Below are 8616 nucleotides of genomic sequence, written 5' to 3'. Positions count from 1 at the left end.
GTTTTGAGGCACATTATGGTAAGGAATTTACTTGTGTCAGTTCAGTTACTGGCACGAAACTCTCTACCCTGATATCGTAACGGAATACTGACTCGAACTTGGGCTTCTTGTCTATAACGGTCCCGTTTTAAAGAAATGACCTTTGACCGCAGGTGCATGGTTTTTACAAAGGCAAAGACAGGCAAAATGGTGTAAGTGAAAGTACACTGTACAGCTTTCAACTTTCGCTGTTATTTTAATGATGTACCATAGCGGCAGAGGCTATTGAGCTAAGCTGTCAGACATATCATGTAGCAAGTAAATTTTAAGTCGACAGATACTGGCATGTCTTTGCTGAATTTTTGAGACAAAGATTGGTTTAGAAAAATATGTAGGAGATATTTCAGATTTCAGGTTACGTAGAAGTTTGACAAAATATAAATTAAGTGATCATAATTTGCGTGTTGAAATTTGTAGGAAATGTAAACATCATTTACCTTAATTTGTTTGAGATGTGATAGTAATGTAATAGATGATGAGTTTCACTCTTTATTCACATGCAAGAGTCGTATCTTTCAGTCAGAAAAATGGAACAGATTTTTCTATCACTATGAGTATTAAAGAAAAAATATGAAATATGAAAAAGGTTGTGAAACAGAATTTCTCGAACCTTGCCATATTTTTAAGGAATTCTGGTGTTTGCTGATAAAATTATTTTCAAATAATATCAAACAGTGATCACTTGATGATGCTCTTAATCAAGCACCACAGAGGTTGCCGGTTCATGGCAAATCTGTTAGGGTTAACCGCATTCCAATCTAGCAACAAGAGGGAGGTACAGATTGTGGCTTAATGATATTTTGTGTGATTCATGGACAAAGCACAAACTTTGCAAGTTATGATCCAGCAGGCTGAAAGTTCATTGGATAATAAATAATTCTTGAAATATCGTCCGTGCACAAGAAGGGTGCTTTGTTTATAAGTAACTTCTGTGATCGCCGATTTTTGTAATTGTGACATGGTTACATGGAGATAGCAGCTTTCACTTCAATGGTATGAAACAGGCTAGATAAAAAAGGAAGAGCAAAAACATGAAGGGGCCGATGATGGAACTAAATTTCAAATTTTCGTTGTGAGAAATCGACTTCACTTAACCATTTGAATAAAAATGTCACGTGACACACACAATGATCAGATACTACAACAATCCAGTCGTCGATTTGTCAGAAGAAAGTCTGGTATTAAGTCAGTGGTAATAAACAGGAGAAAATATGACCATGTTGGGTCGATTTAGAAAAATGATGACGAGGCTTCAGTTTGCAATCGTCGTTGGTTTGTAGTTGTTTTGTTTCACCATATTGTGTTTGCAACCATGTTGGACACATTCTGATTGAGTCAAATAGTGATTGGGCAGATACAAATTCGGTTTGTCAGTACTAGTGTTTTGTTACTGCCACTTTTTCACACTTTTCATTTTCTATTCATTTGGAAAATTCCTGGACATTTTCTTGCAAAACATTTTCATTTTGTTCCTGATGATGTCAGTGATAATAGACAAGTCTACGAATTGACAGATTGAGGTCAAGCTGAATAGATAGATAGATAGATATATAGATATTTATTATAGTGACTAGTGACATTACACCAAGCCTCAACGGGCTTATTAGTCACTTTTAGAAACTGGTACAATTTCATATGAGGGACTGTGCCCAAATACATGAGAAAAGAAAATATTACGAAGACTTCTTGTCTTATATTATTATAGTGGAAAAAAGGTCAATGACAAAGGTTAATTTTTATCGTTTTTTATGGATTGTCTTTTCCCATAAGCCCTGGCGATAAATTTCGACGTGCTTCGACTAATGTTTTTAATTAAGTGTTTCAGTTTCTGTGTATCAGTAAGATCTTGAAAGGCATCGATATGATTTCCAGCAATAACAATCAAATTCTCACGATATTCATTGTATAAAGAACAAGGTATGAGAAAATATATTTCATCTTCAACAGCATTTTGTTCACAAAACATTTTCAATGTGTTTCTGATGATGTCAGTGATAATAGACAAGTCTACGAATTGACAGATTGAGGTTAAGTTGTATAAATGCCAGCACTGTGGTTTGATAACAGTGTAGGATGTGAAGAGGCGATAAATTATTGCCATATCTTCAAAGTTTTATTCGATGTTGCTTTTGATTCAAAAAGTAATTTTCACACCTCTTCATACCGGTAATGGGACATCAAAACTTCTACTCCGCCGTTGTTCAGCAATTGCAGCTAGATGGCTTCATGCATAGGGCCCTCCATCTCCGATGATGTGATGATGATGATGATGATGATGATGATGATGATTATGGTGATGATTAAATGTTTAATAGACTGAAGAAAAATAAAAATATATTTGGACTCAGTAAATTTGTTGTTGTTATTAGTAACTGTTATATATATATGTTGTTGTTGTTGTTGTTGTTGTTGATAGTATTTGTACTGCAAAATTCAATGCAGCCTAGAATTTTGCAGCGCATGTGTACAGTTAGGCTGTATTGAATTTTGCAGCGCATACTTTGTTCTTTTCTGCAAATACTATCAACAACAATAACAATAACAACAACAAATTTACTGAGTCTAAAAATATTTCAATTTTACTTCATTTTTAAATATTTCATCATCATCATCACCACCATCATCCTCCTCCTCCTCCTCCTCCTCCTCATCATCATCATCATCATCGTCATCATCATCATCATCATCGTCATCATCATCATCATCATCATCATCGTAATCACCATCATCATTATCATCATCATCATCATCGTCATCATCATCATCATCATCATCATCATTATCATCATCATCATTATCATCATCACCATCATCATCATCATCGGACATCATCATCATCGGACATCGAGTCCCCTGTGCTTCACGGTACACTATTCTGGCTTCCAAATCGAGCTATAAAGTCCCATCATGGAACGATCAATTGTCTGATTATCATCACATTGCACGAGATACTTTATAAGTTTGAGTTATAAACGGCCTTTTGATGACGCTGTCTCCAAGCCGACTGTAGGTCGCCACCCCTGGCTTACCAAGCAATGTCACCTAATAAGCGTGGCAAGTCGTAACGGGCACCAATATTTACGATATCCCCTGGAGTGAAATCGCACTAAAGACGTTTAATTTCCGCCCTGTTAAAAGAAAACTATGCCGCGTGACATGGCATTGTCCTTTAATACTCTGTTTCCTGAAATCTTAGATCTGATGATGTAGAAAAGAAATATAATAATGCTCAAAGGCTATGCTGCATAATTACATGGATGCTTTTTGCGTAAGGGACCAGTCAGTTTTTTTGGATGGTGTCAATAGTGGGAGTCACCTGTTTTGTTTTGTTTTACTTCGTTACGGAGAGATTGCTGTGTTTTCCCCAAAGTAGGGGGGGGGGGGTGAATGTTACAGAGTTTTCGACGTGCAATGTTGTAAAGTTTATATCAAACTGCCTGCATCCTCCTAAACTTAAGTGCTTCCATTTGTTATCTTTTAAATTCCTACAAAATTTCAAGGTGACGTTATGCTTCATACAGTAGAAGACTTCTCAGAGTCTCTCACTATCAGAAATGCTTTCCACATTTTACAATACTACTGTCTGATTTTACAATTCAAATACATACCATTGCTTTCTGTGTTATTCTGGTATTGCTATTGATTGCTTCTTTAGTGATATCAATATATACTCAGAGTATTACATTTTATTCACTTCTATAACTTCCAAGCTGTAACACACAAGACCAATGCCCTCTGAAATTTAATGCAATTTATAAAGCCAAGAAAAAGAGTCTACTCCATCCTGTTTTAGCAAAATAATCAGAGGAAAAATAAATTTCTCTACAGTTCATTCTTCACTATATGTCCTGTCTGACGTGGCGCTGTGATTGCAACCGTCTTTGGCTTATCTTATTGCGAGAAACCGCGTAACGGTTGATCGAAATGCTTGTAAAACCTGCCTCGAGACACATATCACCGTCTATAGTGAACTTTCCTGTATGAACAGATGAATGCGGCATAGCTTTAACCAATGGTATCTTTCTTAGGGACTGGTCAGTTTCTTCGGCCTCGGATTCATGGGGGAAGTGGGGAGTCACCCTAATTTTTACTTTGGTGATGTGTGGGTCACCATGTTTTTGTAATGCTCAATAAGGGGTGTCGTTTGACTTACAACACAGACTCCTACATATTTAAAATACATCGTACCAGCCACGAATTTAATCATTCAGTTGTAGTTTTCAACCACATCGATATACGAAGTGTTGTACCACCACACTCAACGTTTGACGTTGCCCCGTAAAGATAGCCATGCTCCCGCCTGTGTAGACTTAGTTCTGGTCTGTGCTTTGTAAATTTTTTATCTGGGTGAACGTGATGATTTGTGTTCTGTTTTCATGAAACGTGTGAGTATTTTAAACGCGATGAGTGGAGTGTAATACAGTGGAGTTTTATCCAGAAGACTAACTCACAACTGCGCAGACTCAAAGGTAACTCAAAGGAAAACCTGACCTGCGCTGCCAAATTTTAAATAGGTTTGTATTAAGTAGAAGAGACACAAGAGAAACTTTTGCAAATGATTTCATTTTTTAAGAAGTCACCGACTTGAACCAAGTCTACCGACTGTGGTTTTCAGACACGCGACAGAGCAGCCTAAGGTATAATAAATAGATATGGATGTGTACATGTGTCGTAAGAGGAGAGCCGTTTATCTCCGAAAAGGGACGTCACTGGGCAGCTGCTCTGATTATGTTGATGGGATGTTGTTATTTCACCATTAAAATTATATGACATCATTACTCTTTACTAGACTTGCCCACAGTCCTGGAGGGACTGAGACTGGCCAAGCTGTTGTATTTACTTCGCTGTGTGCGTGTAATCCTCTGTGCGCCGCGTACAACTTGGGGGGAAGGACCGCGACGATAAATAAGCTTACGCGTTCACAAGTAATGGCGGGGCTGGGGTGATAGAGGAATCACGATTGAATTTTTCTTTCAAATCCCCCACATACCCGCGAATCCTCCCAATCTATTCATGAGACAGAATGCAAATAGTGAATTCCTGGCTACAATGTGCTAAATAGTTAAAAACTGAGCACAGTGACCTACCGAAAAAAATTTTTTTTAAAGTACAAGACATATATAACTTAGATACTATTCGAGAAAGTTGACAGAACTGACAATACTAGAAAGTTGAACTCTTACATCATATAAGCATTTTTATTTCTGAAATTTTGAGTGTACTTTGATTTAAAATAAATAATTCCATAGTAATGTTTTGAGTGAAATCATCAACAGTAGGCTCCTGTCTAAATTTTTACTTTTGTGATATTGTGATATTGTGATACACTTTGTCCTTCAGACGTTGAAGGACAAGAACGGTCGATGAGGAAGAACATCGATTCCATTTTTGAAGTTGTGTATTGCTTGATTACAATTTAAATATCCTCTGATTAAAGTCGAGTTCAGAATTACTGTACTATTGTTCGCCTATGGAAAAAAAAAAAACCTTTTAAACAAGCCCGTTACTTGCCTTGCTCGGATTTCAATGCTCAGCGGTAACCGTACTTGGCATATCATGACTTCAAAAAGATACCGTTAAACTCTGGCCGTCTTTCTTGTTTCCATGTTTTTGAGATTAGCAAAATGTACCCTACGGTCGCTCATACAAAACAGCTCCTTTTAGCCATTTGTGCAACACATATGATCAGGACCATATGTTACGTGCTAGAGAAAACGAACAAAAGGGTGAACTCAGCAGTTAACGTTTAAACAAAATTTATTACAAAAATAAAACTAATTGCTAAGTCAGGGATAGAGTACAAGCTTTAAAAGTGTACAGATTACTTATCTCAGCTGGGACGGCAAAGCTCCAGTCTCAGAGTTGTAACAGTCAGTCGGATGAATGAACAGTCCTTTGGCTTGCAGGCTTGAAGCTGCACAAAGTCCACAGTATAAATCCAGCGTTGACAGTGAAGGTCTTGAAAAGTCTTGAGAATGACTACTGCTGGAGTTTAGTAACACACAAGAGACACGATCCCAAAAGTCTGACTGGAAGCTGAGCACGTCCCTTTTATAAAGGCATATAAGAACAATCTAGAACTTTTATTGACATGCTAATTACTCTTCTAAAATTATCTCCCTTACACAACTAATCAACTTTCCAGAACATTCCAAACATGACTAATTGAATTCAAGGTTGTTAGGTCATCAAGGGCAGTGACCTTGAGAATGTTCTAGACTAATTGAACTCAGGTCATGATGAGTGTGGGGTAAATGACCCACATAACACACCCCCTCTTCAAAAAAAGAAAATTTTTCAAAGAAAAATCTTTCTTTTACAAATGTAATCTTGAAAAAGATTTAAGTACTCAAATTTTTTTTACTCTAAAGTAAAACTTCTTGAAAGTGAACAACAATAAACTCTAAATACGAGAGAGACAGTCTGCAATTAAATTGTCTCTGCCTTGGATATGTCTAATGTCAAGATTAAACTCCTGTAACATTAAACTCCATCTTAGCAATCTCTGATTTTTGCCTTTAAATTTCTGCAGAAAAACAAGAGGGTTGTGATCAATATAAACCACTATTGGCTGATTTGAAGAAGTAACATAAACTTCAAAATGCTGTAAAGCTAATATCAAAGATAAACACCTTTTTCAATTGTAGAGTAGTTTCTCTGGGATTTGTTAAATTTGCGTGAAAAATAGCAAACAGGATGATCTACACCATGACTATCCTCTTGCAATAAAACAGCACCAGCAGCCGTATCACTAGCATCCACAGCTAATTTGAATGGCAAAGTGAAATCTGGTGCAGACAACACTGGGGCACTTTGCAGTATGGCTTTAAGTGTATCAAATGCCTGTTGGCATTGCTCTGACCAAACAAACTTTACTTTCTTTTAAGTAAGTTAGTCAAAGGCTCAGTAATTGTGGAGAAATTTGGACAGAATTTTCTGTAGTAACCAGCCATACCGAGAAAGCGCATCAGTTGTCGTTTGCAGTTTGGTATGGGAAAACTTGAAATGGCACTGATTTTGGCATCAACAGGTTTTACCTCACCCTGTCCTACAGTATGTCCGAGGTAAGTCACCCTCGCCCAACCAAACTCAGATTTGGCAAGGTTGACAGTCAACATTGCTTTACTCAGTCTCTCAAAGAACTTCCGCATGAGCTTGATGTGTTCCTCCCAGGTGTCACTATACAGGATGACGTCGTCAACGTAAGCTGCACACCCGTCTAGCCCGGATATGACGTCGTTGATCATCCGTTGGAACGTTGCCGGAGAGTTCTTCATTCCGAATGGCATCACCTTGTACTGGAACATCCGTCTGGTGTAACAAAGGCGGATATTTCACGAGCACGATCCGTCAGAGGGACTTGCCAAAATCCCTTCAGTAGGTCAAATTTCGTCACATACTTGGCTTTTCCCACTCGGTCGATGCAGTCATCAATCCTCGGGATTGGGAAAGTGTCTGTCTTTGTTAAAGTGTTGACCTTCCTAAAGTCTGTACACATACGATAACTGTGATCTGATTTGGGAACAAGTATGCACGGCGAACTCCAGTTACTTTTACTGGGTTCAATAAAGTCATTGTCCAGCAGGTATTTGACTTCTTCCTGGAGATATTTCGCTTTTGTTGGATTCAGTCTGTATGGATGTTGTTTTACAGGCTTACTGTCCCCAACATCAACGTCGTGGTAGATGACGTTTGTCCTCGTTGGAACATCTTGAAACAGGTGTTTATATTCATGGAGCAGTTCTTTCACCTGTTGTTGTTGTTCTGGCCGGAGGTGTGCCAACTTTGTAGACTCCAGCTTCTCCAGGATTTCTGAGTTCTGAAGCTTGACCGAGCCCAGCTTTGAGTTTAGAGTATTTTCACTCAAGTCAGTTTCAGAATCACTATCTTCAGATCATAATGGCCAGAACTGACTGTACTGACAGGCTGAGTTATAGTAGGATTATCCCTATCCAAATATGGCTTAAGCATATTTATGTGACATAGCTGTTTTTGTTTTCGCCTGTCAGGTGTTATTATGATGTAATTTAAATCACTCAATTTCTTATCAATTAGGTATGGCCCAAAGTAATGAGCATGGAGTGGTTTGCCAGGAATTGGAAGTAGAACAAGAACTTTTTGACCTGGTTCAAACTTCCGTTTTGAGGTGTTTTTATCATATTTGGTTTTCATTGACTGCTGAGATGACTCAAGATTTTCTCTGGCTAATTCACATGCTTTAGAGAGCTTTGTACGAAAATCTGAGACATATTGCAAAATATTCAGACAATCATCATCGTCTGATAGGAATTGCTCTTTAACAAGCTTAAGTGGGCCACGGACTGTATGTCCAAATACAAGCTCAAATGGGCTAAAACCAAGAGACTCTTGAATTGACTCTCTAACAGCAAAGAGCAAAAAATGAATTCCTTCATCCCACTGCTTCTCTGTGTCAAAACAGTAGGTCCTAATCATGTTTTTCAAAGTTTGATGAAATCGCTCAAGAGCACCTGACTTTCTGGATGATAGGCGGATGACCTGTACTGTTTAATGCCTAGCTGATCCATTACTTGTTGAAAAATTCCAGACATAAAGTTG

Source organism: Ptychodera flava, chromosome 16, assembly GCF_041260155.1.
Source record: "Ptychodera flava strain L36383 chromosome 16, AS_Pfla_20210202, whole genome shotgun sequence".
NCBI classification, from domain to species: Eukaryota; Metazoa; Hemichordata; class Enteropneusta; family Ptychoderidae; genus Ptychodera; species Ptychodera flava.
The sequence above is the reverse complement of the archived record's forward strand: the minus strand, read 5'-3'. Positions refer to the sequence as shown.